The sequence below is a fragment of the Grammomys surdaster genome, unplaced genomic scaffold, assembly GCF_004785775.1.
Source record: "Grammomys surdaster isolate TR1022 unplaced genomic scaffold, NIH_TR_1.0 958, whole genome shotgun sequence".
Classification (NCBI taxonomy): Eukaryota; Metazoa; Chordata; class Mammalia; order Rodentia; family Muridae; genus Grammomys; species Grammomys surdaster.
In genome coordinates, this window is record NW_021605377.1 from 6,095,687 (window position 1) to 6,107,995 (window position 12,309).

At 45.7% G+C, this 12,309-nt stretch overlaps 1 protein-coding gene across 1 annotated transcript in view; it reads right to left on the reverse strand.

Moving 5' to 3' along the window:
• The window catches only part of Cradd (CASP2 and RIPK1 domain containing adaptor with death domain), a 144,921-nt gene that overhangs the window by 21,168 nt on the left and 111,444 nt on the right, over nt 1–12,309 (reverse strand). The gene's annotated exons all lie outside the window — the stretch shown is intronic.

The window sequence follows — 12,309 nt, forward strand, 5'->3', positions numbered from 1 at the left end:
AGAGAGAGAGAGAGAGAGAGAGAGAGAGAGAGAGAGAGAGAGAGAGAGAGAGAACAAAATAAAACCAGGCAACATTCACAAAGGCTCTCCGAAACAAAAGAGGAGAAACTTTAAGCAGACAAATAAGGAGACTGTATTGGGGTGGTTCTTGATTAAAGTGAGCATTTTACATAACAATACTAGATCTGGGAAAAATCAACTCAAGATGCGGTCTACTGCAAGTGCACAGTGACTAACCAAGTCCAGACCCAGACTTCACACCAGCTACAAATCATGGTGCCTCCAGATCCAAATTCCTGCGCAAGCTAGTTTGCTCTCCTTGGTGTTGGCCACAGATTATCATTAACTTGGTCTAAGATAGGAAGCCAGGGAGAGAACACTACACCCTTTTGAGCCCATCTATGGCTGTAAAGGGTGGCTAGCTCTCATTTGGCAGTGGTGCCATTTTTGGTAACACAAATAGAAACTATGCTCATTGTCCCCAAGCTACTCCCACTGTGTGCTGGGGAGTCAGGTCTGTCCTATTTATGCTTAGCCTATTTAATCTTTCAGAGAACTGACTTATTTATTAAGATCCACAGATTACATAAAGGCTCATTCTCTGTGCTGTGCAATGTAGGTTTGGACACAAACAGTGCTGTGTATCTATCCCAGTGTTACACAGAAAGGCTTCCCTATCTAACCCAGTGTTACACAGAAAGGCTTCCCTATCTATCCCAGTGTTACACAGAAAGGCCTCCCTATCTATTACAGGGTTACACAGAAAGGCTTCCCTGCTGTAAGTATCCAGGGATTCACCTAGGCACCCCCTTTATCCCCCTTCCTGAACACTGGGCAACCGTTAGTCTTTTTACTATTTCTGTTGTCTCACTTTCCCCAGAATGACATTGCCACAGTTCTGAACGTGAGGCGTCCCTCCAGGAGGTTCGTTCCTTGCGTGTCTCACTTTTCATGTGGCAGAGTTCAGAAGTAAAGAGTTTGGGGGAAGTGACTGGGTTCTCTGAGCTCTGACTTCATGGCTCAGTGCACTGACAGGAAGAAACAAGGAGCTGGTATATGAAGGATGTGTCTTGTGTTATATCCCTTCCTGGATGCCATGACATAATGCTATGCTCACAATGACACAGTGCTTCAGCCTCACCTCAGACTCAAAGCAATGGGGACAACCAACCATGGGATGAATCTTCTGGAATTGAGATCCAAGGAACCCACTCCCTCCCAACCTTTCTTTTACCCTTGTTTCTGGTACTGTCACAGCAATGAAACGTCAGCTCAAGAGTCATGCAGTTGGGGGACAAAGTGGGTAGCCCTTTCAGGCTGGCTTCTTGTACCAGTCAATATGCAGTCAATATCCTCCGTGTCTTTTCATTGCTCGCCAGCTCGTTTCTTTTGTTGCTGAGTAACAGTTGACCATATAGACGTGCAATGGTTTATTCCACTCAGTTATTGAAGTGTCTTAGCTGTTTCTGGGCAACTGTGAATAAAGCTACTTACTGTAAACATTCTCCTATCAGTGTCTGTGTGGCCAGAGGCTTTGAGCATTTGAGTAAACAGCAGGGAGCACTTTCGGGTCATGAGGTAAGCTATGGCTAGCTCAGTAGGAAACTGCTGAACTCCCCAGGTGGCTTACATGCCTCCTCCTTTTGCTGAATCTTTTGGCAGTCCTGGGTGTGAGCTATTTTATGCTTGCCTCTCCAGTGAAAAGGAAATCCGAGGGTCTAAGGTGTCAAGTAGCTCAAGGTATAAGCCTCAAGTCACACAGAACTGTGAAAACTAACGCTGGGATCCACCGCCTGGGGGATTTGCCTTTAAGGGTGGTGGTTCTCCAGCTGCCCCTCTAAGCTACCTCGGTGCTCAGCCAGGCAGATTCTCCAATGGAGAGAATGCATAAAGTCAACCTTTGCTGGATAGATTAACGTTTTTGAATCCTGTTACTTTTCTTTCTTCCTTAAACCAGAAAGTCACCCGTCTCCTCTCCCCTGGCTATAAACCCAGGGTGAGGTTTGCAAGGCACAGTGGATCTTGAAGGTTACAGGGATCAAAGGCAGCCACTCGCCAATATAACTATAGCTGCAGGCAGAGACAGCCTGCTGTCAACGAAACCTTGTCTAATCACTCCATAAGTCACATTTATTGACATACATATGGGCCCTCCTTAATGGGGCTATATCCTGATAAATACATCCTAAATCAAAACCACCGTCAGCAAAGAAGGCATTGAATACCCCTAACATACTGAACTCGCCAGCTCAGCAACGTGCTACATGCAGAGGGTCAGTTGTTTCCTCTCGTGACTGTGGCTAGCCGTGAGAGCTGCAACTTGCTACTCATTCTTGTCATTGCCAGAAACTGCAAGAGACCATTTGAACAATATCACCGGCTCAGGGAGAGAACGGAGTTCAAAACGTAAACCGTTTCTACAGAACGGGTATTGCGTTTTGCATCATCAGAAAGTCCAGGAATCTGAAGTTGAACCAGGACTCTCTCTCTAAGTAAAAGTCTCTGGAACAGGCTTATGAATACAGGGCTTCCTTAAAACTATGTCAGGAGCAGCAGCTGGTGGGGGATTAAAGAAGAAAGCCATTGGCATCTCTATTCTAGCATCAGTAACAGAGGAGCTCTTGTTCCCTGGGCTGGGGTGTGGGGGTATGCCTCAGTGCCTAGAAGATAGAACTGGACTCTATGCTTGGCTTTAGAATATTTATTTATTCACTTTACATCCCAATATCGTCTCCCCCTCTCCTCTCACGACCTCCTCATGCAGAATCACCCCTCCCCATTCCTCCCTCCCCTTCTCCTTTGAGAAGGGGGAGCCCCCCTCTAGGTATCACCTCACCCACACTCCTCCCACTCCCAGCACATCAGGTCACTGCAAGTCTATTGGCCTTGGATTCTATTCTTAGCACTGAGGGGAAAAAAAAAGAAAGAAAAGAAAAGGAAGAATCAAAAATTCAAATCTATATAGCATGTAGTAACTTAGAAATATTCTAGTTGGAGACAACAGAGTTCAACGTTGTACCTTTGAGGTGTGGTCTCAGACTGTCCTTATTCTGAACCCAACACAGCTGTTCCTTGCTTAACCAACCATCACAACACGGTTCAGGAGTCGGGCAGGAAGCAAGGGCAGCCATCAGACTGGGTGAGGATGGCCAACCTAAGCCTGCTACTGTTTAAGAAGGTCAGCCCCACTTTGTATGGCTTTGGGCATGAGGTGGACTCTCTGCTGTCTTAAGGCAGAGAGTAAATCTGCCCTGTCATGATACATGGACCAGCTGTTATGTGTGCATCAAAGGTAGCAGCATGGTTCTGCATCCTTAAAGCACATCGATTCACCAACTCCCCACCCCACCCCCGCCCTCTCTTCCCGAAGTGCTTCTGCTACGTTAGTCACACCTGCTTTCAAAGAATCATCCTATTTCAAGAGGTGCATTTAGTACGGCCTGGAGACGTGGCTTAAGAAGCTTACCAAAAGGAGCAATGTTTAGTGTCGTGGCAAGTTGAGTGAGGTTAACTTAGGAAGCACGCTTTACATAGCAATTTGGACAGCCTAGAAGCAAAGCCCTTTGCTGACAGTCATTGCTTTAAGGCGCTTGGACAGCTTTCCACTGTTGGCTGAGGAGGTTATACACCAGTATGCATATCTTTGGCTGCCATGAGAAGATGTGGTCTTTGCCCTCATTGCTGTCACATAATTCCAGCGAGGATTTTTTTTTTAATCATTACTGTCATTTGTTTGATTTCAGATAGAATCTCATTATGCAGCCCTAGCCAGACAAGAAATCACTATGTAGTCCAGGCTGGCCTCGAACTTGTGGCATGGGCGTGTTTGGATCAGTATTGTCTTTGTATCATTCCTCCTCTTTCATCAAAGGTGAAAATGAACTAAACACAGCCCTTCCTTGGCAGGTAGGCACATGGGCATTCGACCTCAATGCAGCTCTGTTTCTTATTCACCAATCCTGTCCCTTCCTCTCAGCATGTCTCCATCCCGATGGAAATGTAGCCACTTCTTTATCTGTATTCTTGATAGATAAGGCAGACTATAAAAGTTCCCAGGTCCTGCCCCCGTTCTAACACTAAAACTGAGCTGTCTAGGGGAAGTGTCTGACTTATACGGAAGCAGGAATAAAGGACTGGAAGTGCATTCTAGCCCATGCATCTGAACCTCACGGTCAGGAGATGTAGGCCTTAGTTATTACAATTACCACATGTTGCCACAAAGCAAAGAGCTTCACTACATAAGTGTTTATCTTTATCGGTGACTGTATGCTTTTAGAAGATAAAAAGCATCACATTCATGCCGAAGGGGTCGGAGTGAAGTTTGAAGCTGAAAAATCCAATTTTATTGATTCCAACACAAATACTTCAGAGAAACATTAACGCTTCTAACATTCTATATACTGGGGAAAGAGTATCCCTCTAGGTTTCGACCAATAACTTCTTGTACCACACTAAACTTAAACGAGAAAAGCCAGTGTGAGCACTGAAACATAAATATCTCCTTCTCCAAAGGCATTTCCAAAGCTGTCTATTTGTAAGATCATGATTTATACCTATGGTTCTCTAGATCTCTAGGAATTGGCTTTTTTTTTTCTGTTTTAAAAAACTATTCATTTTATGTGAATGGGCTTTTTACATACATACATACATACATACATACATACATACATGTATATACATACATATGAAATTTCACAGATACACATATGTACTTGGTACCTGTGGAGTTCAGAAGAGGGCATAGGATTCCCTGGAATCCTCAGCTACGGTGGCTGAGAGACACCATAGGACTGCAGAGAACTGAACACCAGTCCTCGGCAAGAGATACAAAGGCTAAGCCCTGAGCTCTCTTTCTAGGTCCTAAGATTCTTTGTCTTTCACTTTCCTTCCTTCCTTCCTTCCTTCCTTCCTTCCTTCCTTCCTTCCTTCCTTCCTTCCTCCCTCCCTCCCTCCCTCCTTTTCCTTTCTTTGTATTTCAACGTATCTTGAAACTGTGGTGACTAACACTTATGTTGGGAAAACTATTCCATTTGAGAACATCGTATAGCTCTCTGTTGTGCCACTGGCAGAGAGGCAGAGAGAGGCAGCCTAAGGTAAGATTTCAGAGACCACAGAACCTCAGACATTTCTACAACCAACATCAAACCTGGGCAGGCTCTGCTAAGTTATCCTCTATCAAAAGGACACCGACATAGATACTTTTAACAAACGTTTGTTTCTGGGTTCATTGCACAGGCTGTACCTTCCCACAGCGCCATACTTCTGGCTTCTATGGCATCGTTACCACCCAGCCCATCAACTGTCATAGGGAGCACAGCAGCTGTGGTCGATAAGGCAGGGTGTCAAACGGACACTGGAGTATGGTGCCTGAGTGGTCCCTAGAACAATGCTGGAAAAGCAAATGCTCCGTGAAAGGCAATGGTGAGAGGTATGGCTGGGCGAAGTGAGGGCAGCGTGTGGGCTGTGAAGAGTGCCTCACACCTGAGTCACTCTGTCTTTGTCAGCGTCCCTGACAGCTGCTCTCCACATGGCAGCTGAGTGAGCCTATTAATACCCAAGCTGCATCAGGTCACCCCTTGCCTCAAAACTCCACAGGAGTTCCTCTAACACACACTCATTATATTTAGAAAGAAAATACACAATGCTCCCAGTGGCCTAGGAGGCCCGGGAGATCTGACCTTCGGTGATGTTTTTGGCTTCTTGTCCAAACACGGGCCACATTCTTGTTCTTTAGACACATGTCAGTCATGTTCTAACTGAGGGCCTTTGTGCTGGCTTCCTTTCACAGCTGATGCACACAGCTAACTTTCCAAGTGTCTGCTCAGAGGTTACCTGGTCGGTGGCACCTCTCTAACTGAAAACATAATCCCTGTTGTATATTTTTTTTTACATAATACTTTACCCATCTGAACATATTATATAACTTACTATCTCATAATTCCTGTGTCATCATCACCACACACACAAACACACACACATGCACACACACACACACACACACACACACACACACACACACACAAACATGCTTTTTGAGTGCTACTACCTTCTACCAAATTAGGCAGTCAATGCCCATGCAAAGATCTCTTTCTCTGCTCTCCCCAGACTCAATCGAGTACCTAAACAGTGCCTAGCACATAATGGGCACACAATTAAGCACTTGTGTCTGACAAATGTGTCAACTCTTCTTTATTTGTTTTCAGTGTGACTTTAAGTCTCAGCTTAAACACTACTTTCTCTAAGAAGCCTTGTCTGACCTGCTGGAGCAGCATCTTGGTGCCAGCACTCGGGTGGTCCTGACCATAGCCTTTGTTTCTACCCTGTGTTAGATCACATGTATAGAGGTCCTTCAGTACCTAGAATAGTGCCTAGCGCGTAGCAGACATACATGTGTCTTACATCATAACGTTGGTTCCCTGTTTCATGATCCAACGTCTTAAGGAATTGGGGTGTGGGGGCACTGATGCTGTGAGTGCTCTGACCCGGCTGCAGTGGAGGAAGCACCTTTACCTCTTTTGTTGCAGACAAGCACCTCAGCATACTCTCAAAACACTTAACCTGTAACGTGCAAGTCCAGTGTCCCTGTTCCTTCTCTAGCTGGAGTCCAGTGGAAGTTCTTGGTTCAATGAGGGTGTGACCTTTCAAAGTTCTTGGGACAGAACTTTGACCTATCTGGCGCTGCCTCTCCTTCTGGTGAGAGTTGTATACATACCTATCATAGCTATTCCTCCTGTGCCATCAACAGTGGCTGGGGGGTGGGACAGCAGCTCATACCCCATTTGAACTTGAACCTGTAAAGCTGCGAAGTCACTATTTTTTTTTTGAAGTCACTATTTTTTAAGACTTATTTTTGTTATTTTTATTTGTGTGTATGTGTGTATGTGTACTGATGCCTGCAGAGGCTGGAAGAGGGCATCAGATTCCCTGCAGCTCAACTTTCTGGCAGTTATGCGCCCCCCCTCCTCACACATCCCCCCCCTCGGAAGTAGGTGCTGGAAACTGAACAATGTCTGGAAGCAGCAAGTGCTCTTCACTCCTGGACCGTCTCTCCACACCCAGACCAAACAGCTTCCTTCTGTGATTCGGTACCCTTATTAGAGTCGCACAAAGCTGACTGACACATCAAGGCCTGTGACCAATCACAGTTGTCTTCAGATGGACTTTCCAAAGAGACAGGATCTGGAGGGTAGTACACAAATGTCAGCTATGTCCTCAGCTAGATATGAACTTCTTTCCAAAACGGGCCAAGGACTTTAGGCATAAACACTCTCTCATTACACAAAAGAAAAGTCCTTCCTCATGTATCTCAAACCCTACTATGGTGTGATGTCCTACATGACTAAAAGTGTTGGTTTGGGGGAAGCCATGGGTATATGTATGTGTGTGTGTGTGTGTGTGTGTGTGTGTGTCTGTTTTAATCCTGCCTGCAAAGACGCTCAAGAGAGGAGCAGGCTAGAACTGGGAAGCTCTGGATCATAACAAAGTGTGGTGTGACTGGTTCTAAGGCAGCTGCCATGTTTTCTAGAGCCACCAGACTTTCTTTTTTTTTTTTTTATTTTATATGAGTTGGATAAATACTACAGGTAAGTTTTTATTGCTTTGTCTTAGATTTAGCATGCTACTGAATAAGGTTATCAAGACCTATTTCATCAAATCATGTCCTGGAGGATTTATTCCATGTACAATTTTCAGCCTATTTCAGTTTGTGAAGTGTTTTCTCTTACTGTTTAGCTCTCTGGTTTAAAAGGACAGGAGGTACCTATTTTTAAGGTATTTACCCCTTTCAGAGGCATCCAGAACAGACATTTGTGAACAGCAAGAAGCTCCAGAGCGGAGAAAAGCGACTTGCTTGCTGAGCTGCAGACGCGTGGAACACAGAACGACCACGTGGACGTCTGCTGTTTGTCTCTCCAAAGGCGAGATACACCTGTCTGCTGGGAACTGACACGTCAGCCCCTGGAAATAAAAACCATGTGTACTAGGAAACCTTTTTAAGCAGGAAAATTACATTGACCTAGTCAGCTCATGACCAGCGGTTGCCACGGCCAACATTAAGGGATATAGCAAAGTCACAAATCACTCTTCCCTCTGCAGGCCCGTGGAGTCCTACATCCCTCTGGGACCTGCTGTGCTTTACCCTGACTGTCTCTGCAAGATCTGTGACGCAGCGCTGCGTCATAATCCATGTCCCCCTTCCCTCTGACAGATGCATCATCAAGACACTCACTACACAGTTTCATGGCCAGGAGGCAGGCTAGGCCCAAGGGGTGCAAGATGTGAATAGCAAACAGTGAGGCATAGCTCCATTTTCCAGTTTCATGTAACAAATAAATTCGGATTTCTAGCGGCCTGTCTAATATATATTTCTCCAGAGAATCTGTGATTTTTTTTCTTTTACACTAGCTAACTTTTGCTTTGTTTCTATTTACATATTTTTTAATATAAAATCCTGTCTTCTTTTTTGCCCACTTACTCGATGAACTGGGTGGAAGAAATGGGCAGTCCAAGTAGCAGGCTCTGAGGAGCTGCTAAAATATCAGAAAGGAAAAATGACTATGAAGTAAGGTAAAGTTCAATAAGTAAGTGACTTTAAGAATAGGTAAGAGCGTATATGCTCCCTTCAGAATAATTTCTATAATGATTTCCTTATTTCTTGCTGTAGTAAGAATTTTATCACCTATATTTAAACAAATGACTCAGAAATATTTCTTCGTCCCCAATTCAACATAAGACTGATCTCTGCTGTAGGATTCTTGTGCACAGGAAGGGAAGAAACCTCAACAATTATAGAAAGACACGCGCATTTGACCTTCTGACTGTATTATAACCATAGCAAGGAAAATGCTATGAATTACTCTGAGAATAATGAGTCCTCAGAGACGTCTGGTTCTCCACTCATAAATGACTAGAACTCGTCAGAGTCCTAAGCCATTCTGTGAACCCTGGAGAGCAGGAGCTCTTAGACTCCAATATTCTTACCACCTCTGTACGGCACACAGAGAGCATCCTCCCCGGTTTCTGAGACGGGTCACAAGGGCTAATGAAAGGCCAAGCCCAGTGCATGGGCAAGCTGAGGGAGAGCAGCACCTAGAGCCTTTCCTTCAGGCCAGCGCGTTCCTAACTGTTGGCTCTTTCTCCCATCCCCTTCCTTCCCCCTGACCGAGCCACTCTGTTTTATTTTCCAACTGTTTTGCTTGGTGTGAATTAGAAGGATGACACTCTTAATTCGGAGATGAAGCAGCTAGCCACATTTCAACAGTAGAGGAGGAGGAGGATTTAGAAAGAAGTGAAATCTTAATTGCGTTGCTTGCCCGAGGACCTGACCACAGTATGAGCGGCTAGTCCTAATGAGTACTCCATGCGCGAGGCAGATACCCGGGGCGGAACAGCATTGTCCTCCGGAGACATGGGGGATGCTCTGGAGCTCACATCTTCTGATATGTGAGCACTTGCCAGAGCACTGAGGTGGGAACTAAACAGCCCCCTGAGATGTGCCTGGCAGTGTGAGTCTGACCTCCAGACATCTGGAATCATCCAGTAAGGCTTGCTGTTGTCTCTATTTCATAGATAAACTGCAAACAGTTTATTTAGTATCTTATGTGAGTGGCATACTAGTTTCTATTGCTGCCATAACAAACAATCCCAGGCAGCCTTAAAGAATACAATTTTGTTATTTGACAGTCCTGTGGGTCAAAAACCTGACATGAGACTCACTGAGTTAAATTAAGTCATCAGCTGATTGTGTTCCTTTTAGGCTTTAGGGAGACTCCCTGGGCTTGTCCTTTTCTAACCTCTGGAGTCTGCCTGTGTCCCTGGGTTTGGGGCCCCTCCCAAGTCAGTGATGCCCAGTTGAATTTTCCTATCGCGTGGCTATGACCTACCTTCTGCTTCCCTTTCCAGCTTTTCCTTGTGATGCGTTTGAGTACGTCTAGGTGACCCAGGACAACCGTCCCTATCAACAGCAATACCCTCAACAATATCTGTATATTATGTTAACATGGTCCTACTGATTAAGGGACGAGCATCTTTAAGGCAAGGCCTACTCTGCCCTCCACAGATGAGTTTCTGTTTTGTTCTGTTTGGTTTCCATTTCAGCTGGAAGTAATTTGGGGCTTCTGCTTCTCAGAATGTCAGGGGAGACAGATCTCCTGAGTTAAGACTTATTACTTATTGGCGAGACTGGGGTACTTGGGAGGTGTTTTTGGATGGGTTTAGATACTTAGCTGAAAGAAGTGTGGAATGACTCTTAAAGAGAACTGTACTCGCCAAGGCACATGGAATATATCTCTTTCCTTACTCATGAACAGTTAGTTCTATGCAGGTAGGCCGGTTGGAACACAGGGTCTCCTCCCTGTAACCTGATACCTGGGCTGATGGAGACTGCCAGCTCTCAAAGTGGTCCTGAGTGCTGTTGCCTCCAGCCCAGCCAGTCCACAGGAAGAACACAAAAGAGAGGATGCGCGTGCTAAGTTCGTGTGGGATGGAACTCGTGGAGTTTATTCCCCTACTCCTATCCCCCTGAGGCAACCTCCATTTCTCTCACTGCAGTGAAGGCTGGGTACTGTAGTCTGCATGTGAAGAAGAGAAGGCAGAATGATCTTGTCTGTGCACATGTGTGCAGGGAGGGTATAGTGGTCTACTCCAGCCTCTCCTCAGAACTTAATGCTCGTAGAGACTTCCAGAAGTGAATAATCACAACAATTACCATCTGAGGACCTGAGGAACGGCATTTTATCTGTAAAATAAAACCAGTACTTGGGGCTAACAGACACTGCTTTGAAACCACAGCTTTTCTCTCCGTTCGTGAGGAGAGTTCCAGACTGTCACCAGGCTTGCTATTACCCAGTGCTCTCCCACGAACCTCTCAAACAGGAAAAGAGGCTGGCTGTTGAAAGCTTCTAGAGTTCTCTCAGAAGCCCTCAGGACATGGGACAAAGGCCTGCGGTTACCGCACCCTTCCCTGAAGGGCCCGCTCCTGCCAGGAGGAGGCGGTCAGTCCTGACGCTAAAGGGATCTGGAAATGCATGTGCAGTAGGGATGACGAAGTCTTTGCTTGGCAGACCTCAGCAAAACAAAAATTGCTTCTGAGAAAAGGCTGAGTTATGCTGTCTCTCACCTTCTCAGTCTTCTCAGGAGACTATAAGACCAAAGAGGCGTGCTCAAAGGCCTGACAAAGATAAATCTACCCACGGGACAGTCAAATACCTTTGCACCCAATATCTCTTGCAGCTTGTCACAACACTTGTCTTTTCTAGATAGGGTGGGGAATGCCCAAGGCAGCTTTCTAGCTGCCTACCAGTGTCAGCTGACCACTCTGCATTCGCACTGAGGTGCTGACTACCTACGTATGTGAGACCACACTCAGGGTGCTGTGATCTAACTTGGAACCTCGTAACTACATATCAAGATAACCAAGCAGTTGGAAAGAGAAAGCCTTCAGAGATGAAGGCCAGCTAGTGAGTGTGGAACTGCATCTGTGAAGCTGCATGAGCTGGCATTCCTCCTGGACTCTGAGCAGGATTTGTTCCATCTCTCCATCCTTCTCCTCCAATGAGTGACACTGTTGGCTTTCCTAGTTCTCCAGATCCCAGTTCTCCACGGTGATCAGCAGTTGACACTGAGCGGTGCACAAGGCTGACAGGAGCTTTAGCATGGAGGATCGGCAAGGCGAATGGGGCTGCCAAGCTTATGCTTCAGTGACGTGTTCATTCAAAGTACACAGCATCATACAGTAGGCTTTTGCTGAAATACCCAACCAGAATCGAATCGAGCCTCTAGATCTAACTACTAGCTTATGGGAAATACAATTGGCCAAAGAGTATGCCAAAGGCCATCATGAAGATAACCCATTAAAATCCAGGGCCAGCACAACTGAACACTTAGGAATGTATGGGCTGCAGAGATGGCTCGGCAGTTATGAGCACTGGCTGCTCTTCCAGAGGACATGGCTTCCCAGTTTCTATATTGTAGCTCATAACCGTCTCTAGTTCTAGGGGATCTATGGGTACCTGAGATACATATGGTACACAAACTTACACGCAGGCAAAACACCCATACACATAGTAATAATAATAATTTAAAAAATAAAGAATTTATGTGATGGGTAATTTTGTGTGTCAACTGGACTTGGTGTGAAGAATTCCTAGTAGCTGTGACATTACTTGTGGATATGTCTGTGAGGGTGTTTTAGGAGAGAGTAACTTCTGACCCAGAAGACTGTGAAGATCAACCTTAGCAGCGTGGGTGAGACTCGCACAGTGTGAAAGGGCCTCGTGCAGAATGAAAGTGTGAGGGGAGGCAGTTTCCCTC